This window comes from Zootermopsis nevadensis, unplaced genomic scaffold (assembly GCF_977971745.1).
Source record: "Zootermopsis nevadensis isolate Lab colony 2312 unplaced genomic scaffold, Znev_1.0 Znev_ptg000026l, whole genome shotgun sequence".
Classification (NCBI taxonomy): domain Eukaryota; kingdom Metazoa; phylum Arthropoda; class Insecta; order Blattodea; family Termopsidae; genus Zootermopsis; species Zootermopsis nevadensis.
This window is the reverse complement of record NW_028259158.1, coordinates 896-13975: the sequence shown is the minus strand read 5'-3', so window position 1 is coordinate 13975 and position 13080 is coordinate 896. Positions and strand designations below refer to the sequence as shown.

General features: G+C 40.2%; 2 long non-coding RNA genes and 2 pseudogenes across 3 annotated transcripts; 2 read left to right on the top strand and 2 right to left on the bottom strand.

The window, feature by feature from the left end:
* The first annotated feature begins 305 nt into the window (after positions 1-305).
* Positions 306-3827, top strand: LOC147872511 (uncharacterized). Of its 2 annotated transcripts, none has more exons than XR_015537153.1 (3): positions 306-445; positions 1938-2177; positions 2579-3827. It is a non-coding gene; the product is annotated as an uncharacterized LOC147872511 (long non-coding RNA). The 2 variants fall into 2 exon arrangements; XR_015537154.1 differs by lacking the exon at positions 306-445 and adding an exon at positions 1149-1626.
* Positions 3828-4907: 1080 nt separating this feature from the next.
* LOC147872510 (signal recognition particle RNA) lies at positions 4908-5168 on the bottom strand (annotated as a pseudogene).
* A 525-nt stretch (positions 5169-5693) lies between these two features.
* Positions 5694-9728, top strand: LOC147872509 (uncharacterized). The gene is made up of 4 exons (XR_015537155.1): positions 5694-5761; positions 5976-6192; positions 7685-7924; positions 8327-9728. It is a non-coding gene; the product is annotated as an uncharacterized LOC147872509 (long non-coding RNA).
* A 925-nt stretch (positions 9729-10653) lies between these two features.
* LOC147872508 (signal recognition particle RNA) lies at positions 10654-10914 on the bottom strand (annotated as a pseudogene).
* Between the last annotated feature and the right edge of the window lie 2166 nt (positions 10915-13080).

Below are 13080 nucleotides of genomic sequence, written 5' to 3'. Positions count from 1 at the left end.
AACAACTTCACAAGGTAAACTGATCCTCATTCGATATATTACGATTACGAAAACTATTATGATCGATTTTAAGACGAAGATTTGCAAGGGTGGGGATGGACGTAGAAAGTTGACTGAACAAGAACAGCGACGTAAAGACGTAGAATATCAGATTAGAGAACGCGCTCCGGAAGGAGCGCCCTGCTCTAGTCTTCTACTATAAAAATTTGTGATTTTCGTTGCCTTCAGGAAATGACGTCTTCAAACAATGTCAACAGATATTTGTTTATACTCTGCATTGTTGTGTTGGTATAGAAACACAACAATGCCGAGTAAACAAATAACGCTTCACAACAAAGAAATCAAAAAATACCAAGCCAGTCGCATTATCACTGCTCTACAAGCAGCACATCGTCTCCGAACAGCGACAGAAAACTATTTAAGAAATGGAGAAAAGTGAGAGAAGGTAATCTGATACTGATAATAATACTCATTCAAGTCAAACTGCTTACGAAAACTGACGCCTCTGTGTTTAAATTATATTTAGGCGATAAATACAATGAAAGGAAGGGGTTAAAAGACTTGAGTAAGACACAAAAAAAACCCTCCGAAGGGGGGGGGGGGTTAGTTTAGTTTCTTACTCAAGATTTTAACAAATTAATATACAAAAACCTCAGAATTTTAAATTTTAAAAAGAAATGCAAAACTTGCTTTACGTATAGATTATAGCTATACATAAAGCTTAAAAATGTTCAGCAGAGATGAAAGCATCTACGGAATAGTAAGAGTGAGTGAAGAGGTAATATTTCAATGCAGGCTTATACCTTTATATAATAACTTAGACTTTTAACTGTTGGAAGATTATTAAACAACTTGATACCTGTATAGTAGACTCCTTTTTGATATTTAGTAAGGTTAGGATTTGGCACATAGAGATCACGTTTCCATCTTGTATTTAAATTATGTACATCTGTATTTCTTTTAAATTTATCTAAGTTTTCCACCACACATGATAGACAGCAGAGTATAAATTCACTTGCAAGTGGAAGTATATTAAATTTACGAAATAATTTTCTACAAGATACCCTGCTTTTGACACCGGCCATTATTCTAATTAATTTGTTTTGCATGTAAAAAGTTGTCAGTGGAACCATGGTTCCGGATAATTTGACGTAAATACGTCACACTTGCTTTACAATCGAGTAAAGTTTGATTAAGACATTGCTTATTTAACTTGAATTAGTTACGCTTAAGATGGGTCTGTGGTAGATGAATGTAATGTAATGTAATGTAAGGTAACTATGTAGGTAACCATTGTTGTTTATTTGTTGATAAACAGATGACGTTTCCCAGGTAACATATCAATGAAGTTTGACGTTTTCCAGGTAACATATCAATGAAGTTTGACGTTTCCCAGGTAACATATCAATGAAGTTTGACGTTTCCCAGGTAACATAACAATGGTTATGTTACCTAAGAAACTAATTGCTACGTGATCTGTTTACTCGGCATTGTTGTGTTACATTACTGCCGTCAACAATCCGCTTTCGTTATTGCGGAAAGAACTGAGCTGTGAATCGGCTGTAGAATAAGTGCGTCGTAGAATAGATAATTTTGTGCTGGTAAAAACGTTTTAGAATATCACAGGTACTTATCTTATGTAAGAATTATTACATTACATTACATTATAGAGACGTATTTACGTCAGATTCTCCGGAACCGTAGTTCCTCTGTCAACATTTCATATCTTATATTTCTGAATCTGTAGTATTACAGAATCTGAAAAACGTGTACAATGAACACAGAAAAATACGACCTTGAACACATCCGTATGTGTTTTGTATTGTTCACTGAGGTGAACTCTAGAAACTGTGATGGGTGTGTTATAGCTTCATTGCTTAATTTAATTAACAGTAATATAAAAGTGATTTATATATTTTCAATTGTGTGTCTTTTAGATCCCGGTGACAGAAGGTGACGTCTTCAAACAATGGCAACAGATATTTGTTTATACTCTGCATTGTTGTGTTGGTATAGAAACACAACAATGCCGAGTAAACAAATAACGTAATAAATAAACAAATACCAAGCCAGTCGCATGATCACTGCTCTACAAGCAGCACATCGTCTCCGAACAGCGACAGAAAACTATTTAAGAAATGAAGAAAAGTGAGAGAAGACGTACTAACACCAACAAGGTAATCTGATACTGATAAGAATACTCATTCAAGTCATACTGCGCATTCAAGGGTTAAAACACTTGGATAAGACACAAAACTAACCACCCCTTTGGGGGGGGGGGGGGTTAGTTTAGTTTCTTACTCAATGGGGAACTTCATACTTATGATTCAATTTAACATTTTAGAGTGATTAATTCAAGGAGTATGAGATGGTTAAGACATGTACCGCACAAAATTTAACAGATTCAATTGACTTTAGGTAGGTGGATGATCTGAACACGACAATGAACCTTAAGAGTTCCATAATATAAAGCAATGATTTTGACGTAAATACGTCTACACGGAAGGGTCATTCGGCGAAAAAGTGTAACGGAGATGTGTAGGATCCGTATCCGTAACGTCGTGTTTGTTTATTTCAGTCGTAATCCAGGGCGAGCCTCAGGTACTGGGCGGGCGACAGGTGGCGGATAGTGATATGAGGGTTAGCTGCGAATAAGGGGCAGTCCCGGACCGAGGCGGCAAGACCGGAGAGCGTGGGAGTGTAGCTGGTGGCAGGCTACACCCATCAAATACCACATGAGCTCAGTGACCCCACTGCCTTGTGGGTAGGGGAGGAATCCCCAAAGGCTAAGGGAAGGAAAACCCTGACAGAAAACCAAGGGTAGAAGGGGCTGCATAGGGATAGAGAAACCAGTCCTTCTAAGGGAAAGAACCCGGAATAAAAACTTATGGAGGACGGGGGGGGGGGTGCACATCGGACTACCAACCCAATTCTGGAAGAAGCTCACACACTGAAAGGGCCGTAGTGCTAGAGAAGAAGAGGTTGGAGCAGAAGCGCACATGTAATGAAGAAATTCGAAACTTTCATTTTGTTTGTATGTATTCTTCCTTTGTGTGTGTCTGCGTGCGCGCGCGAGCGTTTGGGTGTGTGTATGTGGCGTGGGGCGTGGGGCGTGTGGGGCCTGGTGTCCTGTCGTGTTGTATCGTGTGGTTTGGTGTGTTGTGTGGTGTGTTCTGCAGTCGTGTCGCGTCGTGTCGTGTCGTCGTGTGCTGTCGTGTCGTGTGGTGTACTGTGGTGTGGGCCGACACCACACGACACGAGACGACGCCACACGAGACGACGCCACACGACACGACGCCACACGACACGACGCCACACGAGAGGACGCCACACGAGACGACGCCACACGAGACGACGCCACACGAGACGACGCCACACGAGACGACGCCACACGAGACGACGCCACACGAGACGACACACCACGCGACACGTCAGCACACCACACGACACGACACTACACGACTGCACACCACACCACACCACACCACACCACACCACACGACAAGACACCACCCCCACACCACGCCCCAGACGCCCCACACGCCACACACACACCCAAGCGCGCGCGCACACGCACACACACACACAGAGGAGGAAGACGTACAAACCTAATGAAAGTTTCGATATTCATTACATGTCCTTCTTCTTCTTCTTTACCACTACGGCCCTTTCAGTGTGTCAGCTTCTTCCAGAATTGGGTTCTTAGCCCGATGTCCAACCCCCATAGTCCTCCAGAAGTTTTTATTCCGGGTTCTTTCCCTTAGAAGGATTGGTTTCTCTTTTCCTATGCAGCCCCTTCAACCCTTGGTTTTCTGTCAGGGTCTTCCTTCCCTGTTTTAAAGAAGTAATTGTTTTGTTTGTTTGTTTGTTCCGAAATGTAAATCGATCAATCGATAAGGAATATGAATGATATTTTATTATCTTAATTATAATAAATTTTAAATAAAATTATATTGTGATCAGACGGATTAAAATAAATAATTGATATAATTGTTTTATTTCCATTGTCATAAATATTGTACAGATTTCTTCCAATTTTGGGCTGTGGTCTCCAGAAACCAAGTTTTATTGCTGGAGAGTGGCCATGTTTGAAGAATATTCAGATTTCATATTTATTAGAATGTGGAACAGGAAATCTACCTTTTAGTTTTTAGTTTTCATTTTTATGTTTGATTAGTGGAGTTAGGCTTTGAAATTTTCTATTATGATATATATTTAAAAAATGCTTTTTCATAGGTTAAAAAGCATACATACAGATTATGTGAATTTAAAGTTAAATTTGATAAATTATGCATGGAAATAGTTAAATAAATGGAATGATTGTTAATTTATAAATAATGATAGTTCATCATATAAATTGGAGTATTAAAACATCAGTAGGTCTCACAAGTTCTCTGCAGAATATATTTGTTTTAATTTGGAATGAACATTCTTCTCCATAATTGCAAAATCTGTGAGGTGGCAATTCAGCCCTACTGGCTCTCGTGACTGGACCAAATTATCCCAGGCCGGGAGGTGGTACGGTTGTGGGATGGTAATAGCGGTTAAGCCAAAAAACTTAATAAATGAACCCCCGATTAAACAACAAGGGATATTTAATAAAAATATATATAAATTCAAAAGGAGAACAAACTCCCAAGGCTCAGGCTCCGGTAGGGGGTTACAACCCAAAAAATATCAGACCTATCTGTCTCCAAGCTGAGTCGTTCTCTGCCCGGCGGACACACACACACACAGACTGTCTGCCCTGCTGTCTCATCTGGGTCTCGAAGCCGCCGACTCCAAAGAACTTCGAGAGAGCAGATAGGCTACTCGAGCCATGAGACATGGCTCATCCTCCCCCCCCCCAAAAAAAAAAAGATCCCAGGGCCGGGGTTGTCGTAGTACAGGTGCCGGTAGCTCCGATCACAGGTGACTTCCGGTCTGCTCTAAAGCAGCTCCCAGTCTTCATGCGCGATCCCATTACAGCATCATACGGGTGAGTTTCCTCTCTGGCCCGATCCACCCCTCCTTAAACAACCTGGCCACCCCGGGCTCCCCCCAGGGTGTCCATATTGATACCGAGCTTAGCTGTGGGACACAGAACACCAGAACTCCCAACCTCAAGTCATTTCTCAACACTTAGCCTCTAAGTAGTTGGATTACAGGAGTTCGTCACCACTCCCAGCACGTCGGAGCCCCAGCCCTGGCTTTCAGCTTCGTTGTGGGCACCGAAAGTGCATACGCAGAGTCACGACCGAGTAGACCCCCCCCCCCACCAAAAAAAAAAATGAAAGTGATAGTGGAACCACGGTTCCGGAGAATTTGACGTAAATACGTCTTTACGGAAAGGAAGTTTATATATTGGCTTTATTCTAAATATTCCCTTCATACATGCTGTACAATTGAGATAAGTTTGATTAAGACTTTGCTTATTTAACCTGAATTAGTTACGCTTAAGATGGGTCTGTGGTAGCTGAAATATCTTTTTTTTATTTTTACTATAAAAATTTGTGATTTCGTCGTCATCAATCAACAATGTCAACAGATATTTGTTTATACTCTGCATTGTTGTGTTGGTATAGAAACACAACAATGCCGAGTAAACAAATAACGCTTCACAACAAAGAAATCAAAAAATATCAAGCCAGTCGCATTATCACTGCTCCAGAAGCAGCAGACCGCAATCTTGATTATCGACTGACAGTTGGCTTAAAACATCAGAAAAGCGAAAGAAGACGTCATCAAGTATTTGAAGTACCAACTCCAACAACTTCACAAGGTAAACTGATCCTCATTCGATATATTACGATTACGAAAACTATTATGATCGATTTTAAGACGAAGATTTGCAAGGGTGGGGATGGACGTAGAAAGTTGACTGAACAAGAACAGCGACGTAAAGACGTAGAATATCAGATTAGAGAACGCGCTCCGGAAGGAGCGCCCTGCTCTAGTCTTCTACTATAAAAATTTGTGATTTTCGTTGCCTTCAGGAAATGACGTCTTCAAACAATGTCAACAGATATTTGTTTATACTCTGCAATGTTGTGTTGGTATAGAAACACAACAATGCCGAGTAAACAAATAACGCTTCACAACAAAGAAATCAAAAAATACCAAGCCAGTCGCATTATCACTGCTCTACAAGCAGCACATCGTCTCCGAACAGCGACAGAAAACTATTTAAGAAATGGAGAAAAGTGAGAGAAGGTAATCTGATACTGATAATAATACTCATTCAAGTCAAACTGCTTACGAAAACTGACGCCTCTGTGTTTAAATTATATTTAGGCGATAAATACAATGAAAGGAAGGGGTTAAAAGACTTGAGTAAGACACAAAAAAAACCCTCCGAAGGGGGGGGGGGGTTAGTTTAGTTTCTTACTCAAGATTTTAACAAATTAATATACAAAAACCTCAGAATTCTAAATTTTAAAAAGAAATGCAAAACTTGCTTTACGTATAGATTATAGCTATACATAAAGCTTAAAAATGTTCAGCAGAGATGAAAGCATCTACGGAATAGTAAGAGTGAGTGAAGAGGTAATATTTCAATGCAGGCTTATACCTTTATATAATAACTTAGACTTTTAACTGTTGGAAGATTATTAAACAACTTGATACCTGTATAGTAGACTCCTTTTTGATATTTAGTAAGGTTAGGATTTGGCACATAGAGATCACGTTTCCATCTTGTATTTAAATTATGTACATCTGTATTTCTTTTAAATTTATCTAAGTTTTCCACCACACATGATAGACAGCAGAGTATAAATTCACTTGCAAGTGGAAGTATATTAAATTTACGAAATAATTTTCTACAAGATACAATGCTTTTGACACCGGCCATTATTCTAATTAATTTGTTTTGCATGTAAAAAGTTGTCAGTGGAACCATGGTTCCGGATAATTTGACGTAAATACGTCACACTTGCTTTACAATCGAGTAAAGTTTGATTAAGACATTGCTTATTTAACTTGAATTAGTTACGCTTAAGATGGGTCTGTGGTAGAAGAATGTAATGTAATGTAATGTAAGGTAACTATGTAGGTAACCATTGTTGTTTATTTGTTGATAAACAGATGACGTTTCCCAGGTAACATATCAATGAAGTTTGACGTTTTCCAGGTAACATATCAATGAAGTTTGACGTTTCCCAGGTAACATATCAATGAAGTTTGACGTTTCCCAGGTAACATAACAATGGTTATGTTACCTAAGAAACTAATTGCTACGTGATCTGTTTACTCGGCATTGTTGTGTTACATTACTGCCGTCAACAATCCGCTTTCGTTATTGCGGAAAGAACTGAGCTGTGAATCGGCTGTAGAATAAGTGCGTCGTAGAATAGATAATTTTGTGCTGGTAAAAACGTTTTAGAATATCACAGGTACTTATCTTATGTAAGAATTATTACATTACATTACATTATAGAGACGTATTTACGTCAGATTCTCCGGAACCGTAGTTCCTCTGTCAACATTTCATATCTTATATTTCTGAATCTGTAGTATTACAGAATCTGAAAAACGTGTACAATGAACACAGAAAAATACGACCTTGAACACATCCGTATGTGTTTTGTATTGTTCACTGAGGTGAACTCTAGAAACTGTGATGGGTGTGTTATAGCTTCATTGCTTAATTTAATTAACAGTAATATAAAAGTGATTTATATATTTTCAATTGTGTGTCTTTTAGATCCCGGTGACAGAAGGTGACGTCTTCAAACAATGGCAACAGATATTTGTTTATACTCTGCATTGTTGTGTTGGTATAGAAACACAACAATGCCGAGTAAACAAATAACGTAATAAATAAACAAATACCAAGCCAGTCGCATGATCACTGCTCTACAAGCAGCACATCGTCTCCGAACAGCGACAGAAAACTATTTAAGAAATGAAGAAAAGTGAGAGAAGACGTACTAACACCAACAAGGTAATCTGATACTGATAAGAATACTCATTCAAGTCATACTGCGCATTCAAGGGTTAAAACACTTGGATAAGACACAAAACTAACCACCCCTTTGGGGGGGGGGGGGGGTTAGTTTAGTTTCTTACTCAATGGGGAACTTCATACTTATGATTCAATTTAACATTTTAGAGTGATTAATTCAAGGAGTATGAGATGGTTAAGACATGTACCGCACAAAATTTAACAGATTCAATTGACTTTAGGTAGGTGGATGATCTGAACACGACAATGAACCTTAAGAGTTCCATAATATAAAGCAATGATTTTGACGTAAATACGTCTACACGGAAGGGTCATTCGGCGAAAAAGTGTAACGGAGATGTGTAGGATCCGTATCCGTAACGTCGTGTTTGTTTATTTCAGTCGTAATCCAGGGCGAGCCTCAGGTACTGGGCGGGCGACAGGTGGCGGATAGTGATATGAGGGTTAGCTGCGAATAAGGGGCAGTCCCGGACCGAGGCGGCAAGACCGGAGAGCGTGGGAGTGTAGCTGGTGGCAGGCTACACCCATCAAATACCACATGAGCTCAGTGACCCCACTGCCTTGTGGGTAGGGGAGGAATCCCCAAAGGCTAAGGGAAGGAAAACCCTGACAGAAAACCAAGGGTAGAAGGGGCTGCATAGGGATAGAGAAACCAGTCCTTCTAAGGGAAAGAACCCGGAATAAAAACTTATGGAGGACGGGGGGGGGGGTGCACATCGGACTACCAACCCAATTCTGGAAGAAGCTCACACACTGAAAGGGCCGTAGTGCTAGAGAAGAAGAGGTTGGAGCAGAAGCGCACATGTAATGAAGAAATTCGAAACTTTCATTTTGTTTGTATGTATTCTTCCTTTGTGTGTGTCTGCGTGCGCGCGCGAGCGTTTGGGTGTGTGTATGTGGCGTGGGGCGTGGGGCGTGTGGGGCCTGGTGTCCTGTCGTGTTGTATCGTGTGGTTTGGTGTGTTGTGTGGTGTGTTCTGCAGTCGTGTCGCGTCGTGTCGTGTCGTCGTGTGCTGTCGTGTCGTGTGGTGTACTGTGGTGTGGGCCGACACCACACGACACGAGACGACGCCACACGAGACGACGCCACACGACACGACGCCACACGACACGACGCCACACGAGAGGACGCCACACGAGACGACGCCACACGAGACGACGCCACACGAGACGACGCCACACGAGACGACGCCACACGAGACGACGCCACACGAGACGACACACCACGCGACACGTCAGCACACCACACGACACGACACTACACGACTGCACACCACACCACACCACACCACACCACACCACACGACAAGACACCACCCCCACACCACGCCCCAGACGCCCCACACGCCACACACACACCCAAGCGCGCGCGCACACGCACACACACACACAGAGGAGGAAGACGTACAAACCTAATGAAAGTTTCGATATTCATTACATGTCCTTCTTCTTCTTCTTTACCACTACGGCCCTTTCAGTGTGTCAGCTTCTTCCAGAATTGGGTTCTTAGCCCGATGTCCAACCCCCATAGTCCTCCAGAAGTTTTTATTCCGGGTTCTTTCCCTTAGAAGGATTGGTTTCTCTTTTCCTATGCAGCCCCTTCAACCCTTGGTTTTCTGTCAGGGTTTTCCTTCCCTGTTTTAAAGAAGTAATTGTTTTGTTTGTTTGTTTGTTCCGAAATGTAAATCGATCAATCGATAAGGAATATGAATGATATTTTATTATCTTAATTATAATAAATTTTAAATAAAATTATATTGTGATCAGACGGATTAAAATAAATAATTGATATAATTGTTTTATTTCCATTGTCATAAATATTGTACAGATTTCTTCCAATTTTGGGCTGTGGTCTCCAGAAACCAAGTTTTATTGCTGGAGAGTGGCCATGTTTGAAGAATATTCAGATTTCATATTTATTAGAATGTGGAACAGGAAATCTACCTTTTAGTTTTTAGTTTTCATTTTTATGTTTGATTAGTGGAGTTAGGCTTTGAAATTTTCTATTATGATATATATTTAAAAAATGCTTTTTCATAGGTTAAAAAGCATACATACAGATTATGTGAATTTAAAGTTAAATTTGATAAATTATGCATGGAAATAGTTAAATAAATGGAATGATTGTTAATTTATAAATAATGATAGTTCATCATATAAATTGGAGTATTAAAACATCAGTAGGTCTCACAAGTTCTCTGCAGAATATATTTGTTTTAATTTGGAATGAACATTCTTCTCCATAATTGCAAAATCTGTGAGGTGGCAATTCAGCCCTACTGGCTCTCGTGACTGGACCAAATTATCCCAGGCCGGGAGGTGGTACGGTTGTGGGATGGTAATAGCGGTTAAGCCAAAAAACTTAATAAATGAACCCCCGATTAAACAACAAGGGATATTTAATAAAAATATATATAAATTCAAAAGGAGAACAAACTCCCAAGGCTCAGGCTCCGGTAGGGGGTTACAACCCAAAAAATATCAGACCTATCTGTCTCCAAGCTGAGTCGTTCTCTGCCCGGCGGACACACACACACACAGACTGTCTGCCCTGCTGTCTCATCTGGGTCTCGAAGCCGCCGACTCCAAAGAACTTCGAGAGAGCAGATAGGCTACTCGAGCCATGAGACATGGCTCATCCTCCCCCCCCCTCCAAAAAATGCTCCCTGGGCCGGGGTTGTCGTAGTACAGGTGCCGGTAGCTCCGATCACAGGTGACTTCCGGTCTGCTCTAAAGCAGCTCCCAGTCTTCATGCGCGATCCCATTACAGCATCATACGGGTGAGTTTCCTCTCTGGCCCGATCCACCCCTCCTTAAACAACCTGGCCACCCCGGGCTCCCCCCAGGGTGTCCATATTGATACCGAGCTTAGCTGTGGGACACAGAACACCAGAACTCCCAACCTCAAGTCATTTCTCAACACTTAGCCTCTAAGTAGTTGGATTACAGGAGTTCGTCACCACTCCCAGCACGTCGGAGCCCCAGCCCTGGCTTTCAGCTTCGTTGTGGGCACCGAAAGTGCATACGCAGAGTCACGACCGAGTAGACAACCCCCCCACCCCCACAAAAAAAAAAATGAAAGTGATAGTGGAACCACGGTTCCGGAGAATTTGACGTAAATACGTCTTTACGGAAAGGAAGTTTATATATTGGCTTTATTCTAAATATTCCCTTCATACATGCTGTACAATTGAGATAAGTTTGATTAAGACTTTGCTTATTTAACCTGAATTAGTTACGCTTAAGATGGGTCTGTGGTAGCTGAAATATCTTTTTTTTATTTTTACTATAAAAATTTGTGATTTCGTCGTCATCAATCAACAATGTCAACAGATATTTGTTTATACTCTGCATTGTTGTGTTGGTATAGAAACACAACAATGCCGAGTAAACAAATAACGCTTCACAACAAAGAAATCAAAAAATATCAAACCAGTCGCATTATCACTGCTCCAGAAGCAGCAGACCGCAATCTTGATTATCGACTGACAGTTGGCTTAAAACATCAGAAAAGCGAAAGAAGACGTCATCAAGTATTTGAAGTACCAACTCCAACAACTTCACAAGGTAAACTGATCCTCATTCGATATATTACGATTACGAAAACTATTATGATCGATTTTAAGACGAAGATTTGCAAGGGTGGGGATGGACGTAGAAAGTTGACTGAACAAGAACAGCGACGTAAAGACGTAGAATATCAGATTAGAGAACGCGCTCCGGAAGGAGCGCCCTGCTCTAGTCTTCTACTATAAAAATTTGTGATTTTCGTTGCCTTCAGGAAATGACGTCTTCAAACAATGTCAACAGATATTTGTTTATACTCTGCATTGTTGTGTTGGTATAGAAACACAACAATGCCGAGTAAACAAATAACGCTTCACAACAAAGAAATCAAAAAATACCAAGCCAGTCGCATTATCACTGCTCTACAAGCAGCACATCGTCTCCGAACAGCGACAGAAAACTATTTAAGAAATGGAGAAAAGTGAGAGAAGGTAATCTGATACTGATAATAATACTCATTCAAGTCAAACTGCTTACGAAAACTGACGCCTCTGTGTTTAAATTATATTTAGGCGATAAATACAATGAAAGGAAGGGGTTAAAAGACTTGAGTAAGACACAAAAAAAACCCTCCGAAGGGGGGGGGGTTAGTTTAGTTTCTTACTCAAGATTTTAACAAATTAATATACAAAAACCTCAGAATTTTAAATTTTAAAAAGAAATGCAAAACTTGCTTTACGTATAGATTATAGCTATACATAAAGCTTAAAAATGTTCAGCAGAGATGAAAGCATCTACGGAATAGTAAGAGTGAGTGAAGAGGTAATATTTCAATGCAGGCTTATACCTTTATATAATAACTTAGACTTTTAACTGTTGGAAGATTATTAAACAACTTGATACCTGTATAGTAGACTCCTTTTTGATATTTAGTAAGGTTAGGATTTGGCACATAGAGATCACGTTTCCATCTTGTATTTAAATTATGTACATCTGTATTTCTTTTAAATTTATCTAAGTTTTCCACCACACATGATAGACAGCAGAGTATAAATTCACTTGCAAGTGGAAGTATATTAAATTTACGAAATAATTTTCTACAAGATACCCTGCTTTTGACACCGGCCATTATTCTAATTAATTTGTTTTGCATGTAAAAAGTTGTCAGTGGAACCATGGTTCCGGATAATTTGACGTAAATACGTCACACTTGCTTTACAATCGAGTAAAGTTTGATTAAGACATTGCTTATTTAACTTGAATTAGTTACGCTTAAGATGGGTCTGTGGTAGATGAATGTAATGTAATGTAATGTAAGGTAACTATGTAGGTAACCATTGTTGTTTATTTGTTGATAAACAGATGACGTTTCCCAGGTAACATATCAATGAAGTTTGACGTTTTCCAGGTAACATATCAATGAAGTTTGACGTTTCCCAGGTAACATATCAATGAAGTTTGACGTTTCCCAGGTAACATAACAATGGTTATGTTACCTAAGAAACTAATTGCTACGTGATCTGTTTACTCGGCATTGTTGTGTTACATTACTGCCGTCAACAATCCGCTTTCGTTATTGCGGAAAGAACTGAGCTGTGAATCGGCTGTAGAATAAGTGCGTCGTAGAAT